This window comes from Hemicordylus capensis, chromosome 2, assembly GCF_027244095.1.
Source record: "Hemicordylus capensis ecotype Gifberg chromosome 2, rHemCap1.1.pri, whole genome shotgun sequence".
NCBI classification, from domain to species: domain Eukaryota; kingdom Metazoa; phylum Chordata; class Lepidosauria; order Squamata; family Cordylidae; genus Hemicordylus; species Hemicordylus capensis.
Window position 1 is genome coordinate 355271370 of NC_069658.1, and position 10970 is coordinate 355282339.

At 40.9% G+C, this 10970-nt stretch overlaps 1 protein-coding gene across 4 annotated transcripts in view; it reads right to left on the bottom strand.

Moving 5' to 3' along the window:
• Positions 1-10970, bottom strand: part of AFF4 (ALF transcription elongation factor 4) — a 95931-nt gene that overhangs the window by 84044 nt on the left and 917 nt on the right. The window lies entirely within an intron of this gene.

The window sequence follows — 10970 nt, forward strand, 5'->3', positions numbered from 1 at the left end:
TCACCTTTATCCACATGCCTGTTGACACTTTCAAAGAACTCCAAAAGGTTAGTGAGGCAAGACTTTCCCTTGCAGAAGCCATGCTGGTTCTCCTTTAACAACGCCTTTTCTTCTACATGCGTAACAATTTTGTCCTTAAGTATGCTTTCCATCAATTTACCCGACACTGGTTAAGCTGACAGGCCTGTAATTTCCCAGGTCCTCCCTGGATCCCTTCTTGAAAACCGGAGTCACATTAGCTACTTTCCAGTCTTCTGGTACAGAACCTGATGGTAGGGACAAGTTATATATTTTTGATAGGAGATCAGCAACTTCACATTTAAGTTCCTTCAGAACTCTTGGATGGATACCATCTGGTCCTGGCAATTTGTTAATTTTTAGCTTTTCAAGACAGTTTACAACATCTCCCCTTGTCACCTCAAATCCACCCAGTTCCTCAGCTGCTAAACCTAAAAAGGTCAATTCTGGAGAGGGTATGTAGTTGGTATCCTCCACCGTGAAGACAGATGCAAAGTACTCATTCAGAGTCTCTGCAATCTCTTTATCCTCCTTAATAATCCCTTTCACACCCTCCTCATCTAAGGGTCCAACTGCCTCCCTGGCAGGTTTGATACTTCTGATATATTCCCCTTGACACTTCTAGCTATATGCTCCTCAAACCCTCTCTTTGTATCCCTTATTGTGTCCTTGCATTTCTTTTGCCAAAGTTTATGTTCCTTCCTGTTCTCTTCATTTCCTTCCTGTTCTCTTCAATAATAATAATAATAATTTGGGCAGGACTTCCATTTTCTGAAGGAAGTCTTCTTCCCTTTTATAGCTTCCTTGACTCTACTTGTTAGCCACGCTGGCATCCCGCTGAATTTGGTGGTACCTTTCCTCCTTCTTGGTATACATTCCAACTGTGCTTCTAGTACTGTGGTTTTAAATAAGTTCCATGCTTTCTGGAGTGATTTGACCTGCCTGACTTTCCCTTTCAACATCTTTCTTACCAGTCCCCTCATTTTTGAGAAGTTTTCTCTTCTGAAGTCCAATGCATCTGTGTTGGACTTCCTTGACAATTCTCCACTCACATATATGCTGAACTGGCTCACACTATGGTGACTGCTACACAATGTTTCTGCAACTCTGACATCTCGCACCAGGTCCTGGGCACCACACAGGATCAAACCCAAAGTCGCCATCTCTCTGGTTGGTTCCGCAACTAACTGTTCTAAGGCACAGTCATTTAGCACATCTAGAAATCTGGACTCTCTCTCATTACCTGAATGTGAATTTACTCAGTCTATGTGTGGATAGTTGAAATCACCCATTATTACTGCCCTGTCTCTCTTTGATGCCTCTCTTATTTGTTTCTCCTACTCCAGGTCACTCTCAGAGCTTTGATTCAGAGGGAGATAGCACGTCCCTAGTAACACATTTCCTTTCAGTCCTCATAATGTTACCCATAATGATTCTGTGGAGGACTCTGGTCCACCTAGGTTTTCTAGCTTATTGGAATCTATCCCTTCTTTGATATACAGTGCCACTCCTTCCCAACCCTCCTCTCCCTGTCCCTTCTATAAAGTTTATATCCAGCATTAATCGTGTCCCACTGGTTCAGAAATGTTTCAATTAAATACACATAATGAAATGAGGAAAGAAGTTTGTTTTTGCAGGGAAAGAACCTATTATGGCAGACTACAGCAAGACATCAACTGACAGCTTCCTGTTCTTTGCTTTAACGGTTACGTCTTACTAATGGTGAGTCAAGTCTTTTAAAGGTCAAACTGACTATTGAAAACTTGCTCAAACACAGATGAAGCAGCAAAATACAGCTATCCCGTTGGAGCACCTAAATGTAGACAGCCACCAACCACCGCCATTTTTAAAAAATATGCAGGGACGTATACATTTCATGTGTTCTGGTGTATGATGCTTGCTTGTTACCAATGCTTTCTTTTCTTCTGTGTTTTGAAAACTTCCAACTCTTCCCTCGTAACATAAGAGCAGCCCTGCCGGATCAAGCCCAAAGCCATCTAGTACAGCATCCTGTTGCACACAGTGGCCCACCAGATGCTGCTGGAAGCCTACAGGCAGGAGTTGAGAGCAGCCCTTTCTCCTGCTGTTACTACCCTGCAACTGGTACTCAGAGGCATCCTGCCTTTGAGGCTGGAAGTGGCCTATAGCCCTCCGACTAGCAGCAGTTGATAAACCTCACCTCCATGAAGTTATCCAACCCCCTCTTAAAACCATCCAGGTTGTTGGCTGTCACCACATCTTGTGGCAGAGAATTCCACAAGTTGATTATGCATTGTGAGAGAAAGTACTTCTTCTCCACCATGCATAAAAGCTCAAGCAGCATGGGGTGCCACAGCACAACAAGGCTCTTGGAAGAAGATTGGAGGTATTTGTGCGTGATTCCTGAACATCTGTGGCAGGCTGCTCAACTTCAGCCTTCCAGCTGCTTTTTTTAATGTGACTACAACTCCCATAATCCTCAGCCACAGCAGTCAATAGCCAGGGATTATGGTAACTGTATGCCAACATTTGCGGGAGGGCTGAAGTTGAGCTGCCATAATCTATGGAGTGCAAGAGATGTGAGCCACTGTGCTTGTTCTCCTTGCCTCCTATGCTGATATGTGCATAAGTTGCTACAACCACTAACCATGTACATACATGTACTTGTCCCTGGTTTCACCTGCCAGTGAAAGATATTGCCCTCAAAATTATTCCTTGCTACTTGCAAACAAGGAGTGCAAGCTGGCCCGTTGCAAGAGTGACTAATATTGTGCAAAGGTCCTTGCTGACAAACATAGGTGGAAGGATTGTTCAGCAAACCATTTATATAACTTGCTAGTGTCACCATTTTAAGGCTGTGTACTTACTTCCCCCCCCCTAAAATGTATGAGCCCATTTAAAATGTTAACTACAAGTTCATAACTAACTCCTTTTATGCTTGTAGTTTCCAGTGCTGTTTAACTGACTTAAGTTTAGAATACTGCCATGATTATTCTAGACTGTTGATTATCACCTTACTGTGTCAATGTTCTTCCCTGTAATATGTTATACTCACTGTATTGGTTCTACTTCTTTCGGTGCTATTCTATTGAGTACCTATCAAATTTCTTAATTTCTCTCCCAACCCTGTATGTTCCCTGCCTAAGCAGCTGCATGTCTTTTGCCCAGACTTTTCTAAGTGCGTAGCTTATGTACCTCCCACAGCATGACACCTACAGTCTGTGCCAAAGAAAACATTCCTACTGACTCAAAAAAAGATTTAATCATACCAGCAGATGACTTCTGGCAAGCCATACACCATACTGCAAGGAAAGGCAAAACAAAAACAGAGCTCAAACAGGCTCTTTATCAATCCACTGTGAGCTAAAGGAATTTCCTTCAGAACTTTGAAGACACTGACTACGTGAACATATTCTAGATATCTAACACACCACACTGTTCCACCTCAGCACCAAGTCCATCTTCCCCATCCACTGCCATCTTATTTGAAAACAATAAAAGCAGGGGAAGTATACTATCATGTATATGGCTTCCAGATAATGGACTTGAACACAACCTTCTCTTTTATATTCAGCAAAGTTACCTGTTCTTAATTGTCAGATACAGTATACTTAAATATGCAGGGGTCAAGCAATGTTGGCTCAGTTCACCAGACAATATTTTACTCATCAAATGGTTCTTCAAGCTACATTGGTACATTACTTGTCAGCATTTTTTTCATTCATCAGACATTTTTCACTCATCACAGACAAGTAGTCGAGCGGATTTCCTGGCCCTATTAATATGCAACATACTTAACTGATACAATTGATCATATTTTTTAAGATAACGCACACATATTGTTGAGTCTATGTATACATTACATATATTGTTTTTCATGATTTAAAGTAAATTATTCATTCTGTAATTGTAATATGATGAAAAGGATTGGATACAATTCCCCCTTTTTAACAATTCCCCTCTTGAACGTTTATATTTTGAGATTAATATTTTAAGAGTTTAAAAAGATTACACTAATTCTTATACAAATTTTAAAGGGTAAATTGCACAGTGTGATATGCTATCAAAAAAAAATAGCATTTCAATAGAGAGAATCCACTTCTCAATAAACCTAAGAATCCAACATAACCTTCTTTGATACTGGTTTATTTTTACCTTTTGTATTTTTAACTGTTTTTATTGGTTACATTTTAGTATGTTTTATTTCTGCCACCTCGGGTTTTTTGCTTTTAAACTGGAAAGGCTGCATACAAATCTGAAGTATACAATCTTGCACAAGGGCTTTCCTGCAACCTCTTCCTCATAGCAGCCCTCTATACCCACCAAAAAGCTACTCCTGAAGGTTGGTGGTTGGATGGGATGGGGAATAGCCAAAAACCGGATTACTGTGACGTGAGTCCCCCTCCCCGCTCACTCCACTCTCCTATCCCTCAAATTCAGGACTGACTATTCAAGTGAGACACTAGGTAAAGCTAAGTTTGCTTCCATTCTTTCAAGGTCAGCCTTGTAAGGTCAGCCAGTGATCTCAAGGATCGCCTATATACCCACCCTTGCCCAATGCTAAACAGTGAACCTGTGGAGGCAGGGGGTGGGGATTAAGACATTATCAACCTCATTCACATACTTTAAAATGAGAAAAATTGTGACCAGAAACTTGGATACAAAGATTATCTTCATGACTGAAAACATTTGGTGAGCAGCTAAAAAAATATGGACCCTCAAGCACACTACACGTTTAACTGCAAAGGGGCACTTTAAGACACATGCACACACTGCTGGAGCCTCAGCATACTGCCCCATACCATCAGGTGATACCTGAAGATGAGGATAAAACCAGTCTGATCAGCCAATGCACTGCCTTTATTCCAATGTGTCCAGAAATCCAACAAAAAAAGCAACATGAATGGAGGATGACTAATCTCCATTTGGAGAAAGATGGCAGAAGGAAATGGGTGCAAGCTGAAGCTGAACGAAGGTTAGCAATCAATTATAAGAGTCAGGACACATTTTTGCAAATTTGAGAATTAAATGTAGTTCACCGACACTGCAAGAAGTATTACACACAGATGATTCACCCCAATACTGCAACAATGTGTGTATTTTATTACACACACAGTTACAATCTAGAAGTATGACCAACACAACTACACAGAAAATCAAACTGCACGAAATTAAACATTGTACAACTCTACCACAACTGAACCAAAGTCTAGACAAACTAAAACCAAATCCTTGGGTCCTCAATGTTGACCCACTAGGGTCAACATTCAATCTCCATGAAACTATCTACTCGAAATCTTCAACAGTAACAACATACTTTATTCTGATCTCACTAAGTCTGCAGTCTTCCCAGCCTTCATCCAAACACCACTGTCAGGCCCTGCTCAGACATGTACCAGCAAGCTTGGCTGCCTCAAGGTTCAAATCTTGGGGGAGTGGCAGTAATCTCACTCCCAGTTCAGGTAACAAGAAGATGTGGAGGAGGGAGGGAAGGAAGAACTCTTAACACCAGAAAGAGCAGTAATCTAACAGGTGGATTAGCTTTTCTGTCAGCTGCTTTCAGCAGTTACAAAAGTCTTGAGTATTTATTTTATATATTACATTTATATCCCAACTTCCCAAGTCACACACCTAGAACTTAAAACATTAAAGCCAATAATTAAAATACCAAATATGTGCTGGTCCACCATAGTAGCATATCACAAAATGAACTGAACTACCATATCACAAACACTTCCTGAACACAAACCAGTGGTATGAAATCAATATAGTAAGAATAAACCCAGAACAACAAAAGGCTCTCTGGGGAGCGAAGCAGGGGTAGGTGGGCAGGGTTTCACTTACCTTCCCCCAAGACAACCGTCTGCTGAATCCTTGGTGCCAGTGTTCTCTTTAATTTTTTTCATCTGTGTGCAGAATGAGTTTTGTTCTGGGCAGGAGTATCAAGGCAGTGTGCGTGCGGAGTGGGGCCTTCCTGATTCAACCCAAGCGGGATCTAAAACTGACTGAGCGGACAACAAAAAACCTGAGTGTAGGCATATGTGCACGCCTTAGAGAGAACACTGCTTGATGAGCTGCCATGCACCCAGATGGTCCATGCTCCTCCAAGCAGCGTGGATCAGTGGAGACCGGGACTTGTTCTTCTGGCCTCCACATATCCAAAAATGCACCATGTGACGGGTGTGGTGCATTGGGGGATATTCCCATGCGATGGGTGTTCTAGGCTCCTGTCAGGTGGGGCTGCAACCCATGCCTTAACCTCAGCTAAAGTACCAGGTAAAAAAAGCTGGGTCAGACAGGCAAGCAGCTCCAAGAACTGTACAAATCCCAGCACTTCTCTCTCTCTCACACACACACACACAGCCTAACCTAGGTTGGGCTGCCCTAGCCTGGGTTAGTCTGTGCATGTGAATACCCTTCACGAATACTCTTGAATACCCTTCAAGAGTATATTGAGCAAAATAAAAACAATTTGAAAGAATTAAGGTTTCACATTCAGACAAGTTCAACTTCTAAATAAAATGAGTAAAAATAATCAGTTATGAAGAAAAAAATCAGTCTATTTTTAGCAGGATACAACATTGAAGGGCAAGATAAAATAAAGGCTCCTTGTTATTGTGTTGGTCTTCACAAAGAAATTTTTTAGAAAAGAAACTCAGTGGTACTAGAAACATTCAAAGGTAAAATATGTTGTCTGATGCTATTTTAAACTGTTAAGATAATGTGATGACTCCAAGTGGAACTTCAGTCCTGGACTTCTAGCCAGTTTATGGCGATTTCCCCTTCCCCTTGTAACTCCCCCCACCCTGCATCACACTCTATGCCATTTCCAAGGTTCCTCCAGCTTTTTGCAGAGGCCCAAGGCAGTGGTCCCTCTAATTTTTTTCATCTCTGTGCGGAATGAGTTTTGTTCTGAGTGGCACTATCAAGGCACTGTGTGCACACATGCATTCAGAGTGGGGCCTTCCTGATTCAACCTGAGCGAGATCTAAAATGAACTGAGTGGACATCCAAAAACTTGTGAGCGCACGCATGTGCACACGCCTTAGAGGTAACAGTGGCCCGAGGCTGCTGTGGAGAGGAGAGGCAAGGAAGATAGCTTGAACAAGCACATCTCTTGAAACTTTTTTAAAATAAAATTAAAAGTTAGCAACATAATTAGAGCCCCTGGTGGCGCAGTGGTAAAACTGCCGCCCTGTAACCAGAAGGTTACAAGTTCGATCCTGACCAGGGGCTCAAGGTTGACTCAGCCTTCCATCCTTCCGAGGTCGGTAAAATGAGTACCCAGAATGTTGGGGGCAATATGCTAAATCATTGTAAACCGCTTAGAGAGCTCCGGCTATAAAGCGGTATATAAATGTAAGTGCTATTGCTATTGCTATTGCTATAATAAATGGCTATATTAGCCAAACTAGGTGGTTTCCGCCTTCAAGTGACTATTCCTAAGAGACACACACAATATACATTAGAAAGTAGAACTAATGGAGCCTACTTTCCACTTCTTTTATCATGGCAACTCTTACCTAGGACCCTCTCCTATATGCTGTGAGAATTCACTGGTTTGCATCCAACTATCCACACATGGGTTACAAAGGGCTGAGGCTTCTAGATGAGTGGACATCATCTTGAACCAACAAAGCAGATTGAGAGTCCTCTAGAACCCCCTCCCATGTGTTATGAATTTGGTTTTTATTGGACTGCAAAGTTATTAGAGAGAACAAACACACACCTCACTCATAAACCTCCTTCCCTTTAGCAATTAGGCTAAAAATCACACACACTATTTATAATTGGGAAGGTGAAAGCAAAACACCAACACAATATCGTAAACCTAAGACTATATTAGAAAGCCACTTGAATGGCTATAAGTGAGCACTAACACAGGGTGGGCAAACTTGGCCCTCCAGCTGTTGTTGAACTACAACTCCCATCTTCCCCAGCCACAATAAATTGTGCTTGGGATAATGGTACTTGTAGGGCTAGGTTTGCCCCCCTCCTTGCATTAAAACCAGAACTACAGCTATGACTGCATGAAACTACATTAAGTGTGCTTTACTGATCTTTCTTTCACCTATCTAATATTTCAGTTCAATTATCTTTGACAACTGGAAACACTTTTGAGATATTTATACAATATAAATTATATTTAATAAACAAAAATCTAGTCAATCAAATAAATATGCCATATCAGATCTCAATACTTTCAGGACAATTCAGCTTTCCAAAAGACCCACATCATTCCTGTTCGAGGAAATCATCCAATATTTTTCAGCAGTGTGCCAGTGACCTCCAACTCTATGTCTTCCTTTCAAGTCCAATGGAGACAATGACATCTGTGTATGTTTTGGGGATCAATGAGAGATGGCATGAGGATGAATACACTCAGAATTGATCATTTGATAGTGCTGATGATGGTGGTGGATTAATTAGCTAGGGAAATGCCTATTCTAGCCAGGTTCACACACTCCCAAAATGACCAGGTTTGGAGATGCTTCTGGACCCAGTATTACATTCCTGCAATTTTAGGCACTAGCTGTGGCCTCAAGTGCATTCAATCAACTTGGGCTGCAACTGCCACTGTAAGTCAGAGACTGGCTATCATTCATGTATAGTTGACTTCCAAATTAGATTGCTGTAAAGCACTCTTGGATTATCTAGACATTTCAGCTAGTACAGAAAACTACCATTCAATTATTAATGGGTTCAAGCTGGCACAACCATAGTTCAACCGTTCTGAGATATCAGCTACAATTCATTTTGGGGTGCAATTCAAAGTGCTGGGTTTAATTGTTAAGGCATTAAGTAGCCTGCATCTTAGTGGCAAGCGACACCTTTTTCCATATGAACTCCACAACAGTTAAGATCAACTAACAAGATTGTGCTTAAAGTGGTTCTCTCTTCTATGAAGACTGGCTAAGTCAGTTCTACTAACTACAGGCCCTTTATTATTACAACACCAGGATGCTGGAATGCTCTTCCATAGGAGACCTGTTTGGCTCCCACGTCCACCATCTTTGAAGAGAAAGCTGTGATCTCTATTTCATTGTGCTTTCAGTAGTGAGCAATTTCAATCAGTGATCCCTCTAACAGGGATTCCCAGATGTTAACTACAACTCCCATAATCCCCAAGCAAAAGCCACTGCAGCTGGGGATTCTGGGAGTTGGGTTCAACAACATCTGAGAATCCCTGTTAGAGGCAACACTGATTCCCATGTTTCTGTTCTGCTTTGTTTTATTGTTTATGAACTTTGATATTTTGTGAATTAATGTTTTTATTCTTTTTACCATTTCAAAATGTGACAAACGTATCTATAATAAAAGCCAAAAATATCCTTCTCTCTCTCTCACACACACACACACACTCACGCTATATGCACGTATGGGGCACACACATATTAATATTTACTAGTGTTAAGATATAAAGTTTAATACAAACACATCAAGAATTGCATGTTGAAAGTGTAGATGTATATCACTTATTGCTACCCCATACAAGCAGCTTAAGAAGGCACTTGTAATGACACCCAGGTGATTTAAATGTTTTGCAGTGGGGCTGAAGGTAAGAAGACTGAGACAACCACCATTTATTGGAATCACTTAACTAGGACCAATGTAACCAATTCCTACCAAAAACCAGGTTAAAAATGCTAAAAATAAAAAAGTATCAAAAGAGTATCACTCCAACTTCTCCAGAGCCAAAGACATTAATGATGCAGCTTTGATGACAAAGAGTGCAATTTTGTATGATTCAGCCTGACCTGAACATCAATTCTAGTATATACTCCACTCTAAAGCAGGGCAGCACTACTTGGGCTCTCCAGCTGTTGGATGACAATTCCCATCATCCCCGACTACTGACCACCATGGCTGGGGGTGATGGGAGCTGTCATCCAACAACAGCTGGAAGGCCAAAGTTCTGCAACCCTACTGTAGAGTAAGCCAAGGGTCTATGTTTACAGTATGATTTTGTGATAACAGAAAATGAAGTTCAATCAAGTTATGAGACTTGTATTATGAATCCACACCAGTTAAAAGAGTATTTAGATTTAAACCAGCTTAATACTATAGCTTTCAATAGGATTGAAGTGGCTTAAATTGATTTAAGTAGAACATTTGATCAATTGGATACATAACCATTAAGACACAGGAAAAACAAAGTGTCAAGTGCAAAACACACATGGCATCAATGTTTTTCATGAACCACTCTTCCTTTTGTTGAGCAACTTCTTGCTCCCCATACTCCTGCACCAGCACTCCTTAATTCAATTTTTTTTTTGATAAGTAAAATTAAAAAACAATAACTTGACATGTCTCCCTTGTAAATCAAGGAATTAAGCTGGATCAAAAACAAACAATAGGATGACTTTCATTGGATCAGTTCTGTTGGTAGGATAGTGACTCAGTCATTTTCTACACATTCCTCTCTAAACAGGAATTGAAAAGCTATTCCTCTACCAACAGTTAAGATATCATCTGAATCTTCCCAGATCTCACACTACAGCTATAGATTCCTTAGTTATACAAATAGGTAACTTCTTGGGGTAATTCACCCAAAACACTTTTCCACAAACAAGCAAGCAGAGATTACTCTTCCTCATTCAGATATACCGACACGGACGAACATAACCTGTGAACCAGCAACTCCACATATGAAAAATCTTCCCTGCCTTATAAGAGTTTAAGTGATAGAATACCAACCAAGTTGCTCCCCTAAAAAGCTCAAGAGTTCTCCTCCCCAGAATTCCTCTGCCTGATCCATTCTCAGTATTTGAACACAACCAAGTGGAAGGAACAAAACACTGACGTCAATTAGTAGAGAAGGATTAAGCAGAACTAGCGCAAGAAAGGAAAAGGAGATCGCAAAATCATCAAGAACTATAGACTAATTTATTCAAGGCGAATTCTCCATACTTCTGTGGAAGGCCGGCAGTGACAGCTACTGCTTCTATTTTTTAAAACATAAAGCACAAGTA